We start from the raw sequence: 5,000 nt of genomic DNA on the forward strand, positions 1-5,000 counted from the left end.
AATAATAAGAATCAAACAAAAACTTCTTTCACTTTTCTTTTGAAGATTGAAAAAGAACCCCACAAAACTACTGTGTATAACGTGTTTACTTATAAGTATTTACATTTCATTTTACTCAGCACTCGAGTGCTTCAGGCTCTATCTCTGAAAGTACTCGAATTTAGAGTAAAATAAAATGTTAATACTTGTAAGTAAACACGTTATACACAGTAATTTTGTGGGTTTCTTTTTCAATCTTCAGAAGAAAACTGAAAGAAGTTTTTGTTTTATTTATTATTGCTGAGAAATTCACCTTCTCGTTAAAAACAGTCTGTGTAATGAAAATCGACAATCTAAAGAGTAATTTTGTGGGTTTCTTTTTCAATAATAAGAATAAAAACTGAATCATGAACAGAAATAAAGCAACCAATGGACGTCCCCCACCAGCATCTTTTGAATAGTCGAAGTGACTGACCATCCTTTTGGAGACAAAACACAAGACGACAGACCACACTCTCGAAACACATTATATTTGCCTGCCGGTTCTCGAGCTCTGCCCACACTTGACCATATCAGTATGTTTGTGCAAAAGGAGTCTCTCTCTCTCTCTCTCTCTCTCTCTCTCTCTCTCTCTCTCAGAGGTTTCCAATGCATAGCTATACGGAATATTTACACGCATGCGCGTCGCGGATGTTTGTCTCCAGATGACGTTTCTGGATGTGGGTGCTCGCTCAGAAGAGCTGGATGATTTTGAGCTGAGAGGGAAAGTTAAGTAATTGGTTTTTGACAGTTTGAACTGGCTATTATTATGAAATGACCTGCCAATATACCTTCAAGAATAACATAGGCGTTATTAACAGGGCAAGAAGCATGAAGTAGTTAAAATATTTTACAATAGCGGATCAAGAGGAAAAATTAAATAGTTAATTCTTAGTTTGGAGTGGCTATTATCGGAAATGCCCGTAGGTGGGTACTGCCGTCAGAGCACCTCACGCGGTGCACCGTAAGCATTACATAAGGTTCTTTGCAACATCCCTTCGGCCCCAGCTGCAACCCCTTTCATTCCTTTTACTGTACCTCCAGTCATATTCTCTCGCTTCCATCTTTTTGTCCACCTTCTCCTAACAATTGTTTCACAGTGCAGCTGCTTTCAGGTTTTCCTCCTGTTACACCTCTCAAACCTTCCTATCGTCGAATGTGGAATTTAGGCCAAAGGCCAAGCACTGGGACCTATGCGGTCATTCATCGCTGAAATGAAAATTGACAGTAAAAGGTTTGAAATGTGTAACAGAAGGAAAACCTCAGAGCTGAATGACCTCATAGGTTCCAGTGCTGGATTTTTGGCTTAAATTGTATATTTCATCCGGTTTCATTATCTTAAATGACCTCCCATATGCCTTCAAGAATCGCGTAGGAGTTATTAACAGGTCAGGAGTATTATAATAGACACTGAAGATTCCGTTACACACTTTGGGCCCCTTAGCCAGCAACCAGAAAAAAAAAATTAGTTTTACAATATATAGTATTAATAAAGTATGTACGTACATATACAACTCCAATTCGGACACTAGCCGGTAAAAATTCTTACCAGATTCCGCTGTACATTAGGAACCATGTCCTTGACGAGGGGACACCATTATTAAAGACATTTCAGATTCCCCGAAGAACATAGGGGCCGGTCGCCCTGTTGGGTAATACACGTATCGCTGACCACTTGGGTCTCGCAGCTTCTCGTTTTATGCGATGATGCATCGCGAGATAACGGAGACTCGAACATTTTCGGCCCTCATATGTAACTTGACAAATGGTGCGGGGGTAATGGGCGGTTTAGTCTCTCTCTCTCTCTCTCTCTCTCTCTCTCTCTCTTCTCTCTCTCTTTGAAAATGATGTCCAGTTCTCTCTCTCTCTCTCTCTTCTAAAAAGAATGTTCAGGTCTCTCTCTCTCTCTCTCTCTCTCTCTCTCTCTCTGTATATGTTCCGGTCACATTCTCTTTGAAAATGGTCTCTCTCTCTCTCTCTCTCTCTCTCTCTCTCTCTCTCTCTTTGAAAAATATGTCCAGTTCTCTCTCTTTCTCTTTCTCTCTCTCTCTCTCTCTCATTTACAAACACGCGCGCGCACACCCTAACAAGGATTGCATAAGGTGTCAAGTTCTCTGACTCTCTTTAGCTCTTGAGCACATACACACACACACACAAACGCACACATTCATCCACATATTCTCGTGGGAGCTATGACAAAAACCTGTGAGGATTAATTTCAAAACTACTGTATTCTGTAAAGAGAAAACTACTATGTCCTCTCTCTCTCTCTCTCTCTCTCTCTCTCTCTCTCTCTCTCTCTCTCTCTCTCTCTCTCTCTCTCTCTCTCTCTCTCTCTCTCTCTCTCTCTCTCTCTGTGACAGGTGATCATTAAAATTAATGTCAGTCGCACTCTGTAAAAAGACTTAAGAAATGTAAAGGATAAAACTAACGAATACAATTAAAGTAGCAGAGATGAAAATCTAGAAGAGAAACAGTGAAGGAGAATAAAGAAAATTTAGCGAAGAAAATAACTGAGACCGAAGGAATAACGAGAATAAATTGTCAAGTCAACAAGAGAAAATACGAAGAACAGGGCAGACGAAAACGGCAAACCACAGAGAAGACAATACAAATGATAAAACGAATCAAGAAGTAATGAAAGAATAATGAACACGAAAAATAATGTGAGAAAAAAACGAGACGTTAACCAAAAGAAAATACGAGGAATAACTACAGACGACAAAGAAGAGAATGAAATTCATAAAGTGAACCAAGAAAGCTTGAAAAATAATGAAGGAAAGAAAACGAAGGATGAAAACAGGACACTCAAGGGACACTTTCCCTCACTGCCATCTGCCAATTCCTGTCCAGTCCCTACTTACCTGCAAATTCATTAGCATCAGCTTGCTCCATTGGCCCTGTGTGGGTGTGTCACAGGTGAAGTCGTTTCTCTGGAGTCGATGGGCACCTGTAGGCGTTTAAAACCAGGTGAACGACAATTTAAGTTTTTTTTTTTTTTAGTTTTTTTTTTTTTTTTTTTTTTTGTAAGAGAGGGATGCTTCTTTTTTTTTTAAGAGGGATCCTTCTTTGTTATCACAGTCTTGGAAGTAAATTATTTTATTTTCTTTTAGGATGGATCACTCTGGGAGATTTTTTTAAAGAGGTATCCTTCTTTATTATCACATTGTTGGAAGAAAAATATTTTTTATTTTTCTCAGGGAGGGAGAATCTTCTCTATTGTAGTGAAGGAATAGTTTATTTCTTTTGATAACAAGCAGAATATAATATTCGACGGGAGAGGAAATTGTTCTCGTATTTTGTATTTATGGGAAATTGAATTTGGGTAAAAATAAATTTTTTTTTTATTCCAAGAGATAGTTTATTATTTCTAATTTATGTATATATATATATATATCATAATTATATATGTATATATTTATATATATATATATATATATATATATGTATATAATATATATACTATATATTATATATATATATATATATATATATATATATATATATACATATATATAATATATATATATATATATATATATATATTTAAATGACGCTGGCTTTTTAGAGGATTGCTGCCTTTGCGGTTAGAGGAACTTCCTTTTTCGTTTTGTGGAAATTTTGTTTTTCTTTATCATTGAAGGTAAGAATTCCTCCCTCTTAAAATGAAAAAAGAGAGAGTTGTTTTGGGGCGGGGGCGGGCGTTGGATTTTTGTTTGAAATGAGTGGGGGACCCAAATCCCATTTTTTTATTTCTTTATTTTATTTTATATATATATTAAGTAATATATATATATATATATATATATAACTATATATATATATATATATATAGAGGGAAAAGTACACTTGACTGCCTGGAAAATGGAAGACTTACAATTGTAGGGAAACTTCTATATTTTGATGGAAAGGAAAACTTTGAGGATTTTCTTCTTTATGGAGGTGAGATTTTATTAATTTGTTTATTTTTCATTTTCCTTGGGGAGGGAAGTATATAAGCGATGCAGAGCCAGGAACCGCATAATGGGAAAAAACTCGCTCCAGGATTGAAGAGGACAACAACATAGCAGTGAAATAATGCAAGAGGTCTAGTCTCCTTTCCCTTCTTTCCGGCAAACACTCGCCAACCATATCCTCTCTCTCTCTCTCTCTCTCTCTCTCTCTCTCTCTCTCTCTCTCTCTCTCTCTCTCTCGTAGGAAAAACTGATTAACTTCAGTTACTTTATAGCTGAATAAGTATGAATTTTGGATTTAATTATATTATATAGCCAATAGTCTTGAAAAAACAGGATAAAAATAAGAGGCCAAGAAAGTAGTGACGCAATTATAAAGATGATGATGATGATAATGAATTGACGAAATGATCATGATGATTATTATGATGATGATTATGATGACAGCAAGGACAATGATGACAACAACGGCACCGTCCTAAAGCCGAAAGTAGGAACGAGGGAAAGGGCGGGATCCCCCCTCAGCGAAAGGAGAACTCAGGGAAGGAGAAGGAGAAGAAGCAGGTTTTCTCACCTGTGCCAAGGGAAGATGATATAGGCGAAGAAGGGTGATATAAGAAGCGACCGACTGAGGACTTCGCCGCCAGCAATAATCCACACAGGTGAACAAGACGCATTTAGTGGCACAGGTAAAAGAAGTTGGACCAAGGTTCCATGCTAGACATAGACGCACACACATACATACACACACAGACACACACACACACACAAGAGCAACAACAGGGGTATGGCAGGATTAGTCTGGCAGTCTCTGGGCAGCTGGGTATAACAGCGCACGTGTGTGTTGTGGGCTCCGTCGTCCGAGATCTATACCCGCGTTGAGAGGTTCGGTCCGCCGAGAGGACCTGCCGTCCTATACGATTACGAGCAAGAAGATCCTAGATAGAAAAAAAAAAAAAAAATTCAAAAGACCGGTGGGCGAATATCGAGTCATGCCGCCCCCAGGGGAGATTCGTCCCCCGTGGAACT

The 5,000-nt window shown here is 38.1% G+C and overlaps 1 protein-coding gene across 1 annotated transcript in view; it reads left to right on the top strand.

The window, feature by feature from the left end:
• The first annotated feature begins 4,795 nt into the window (after positions 1 to 4,795).
• The window catches only part of LOC135216074 (uncharacterized), a 307,218-nt gene continuing 307,013 nt past the window's right edge, over positions 4,796 to 5,000 (top strand). Inside the window, exon 1 of the mRNA XM_064251074.1 lies at positions 4,796 to 5,000. This exon is cut by the window's right edge and continues 1,328 nt beyond it. The gene's annotated coding sequence lies outside the window, so the exon portion shown is untranslated.

This window comes from Macrobrachium nipponense, chromosome 6 (genome assembly GCF_015104395.2).
Source record: "Macrobrachium nipponense isolate FS-2020 chromosome 6, ASM1510439v2, whole genome shotgun sequence".
In the NCBI taxonomy this organism is placed as follows: Eukaryota; Metazoa; Arthropoda; class Malacostraca; order Decapoda; family Palaemonidae; genus Macrobrachium; species Macrobrachium nipponense.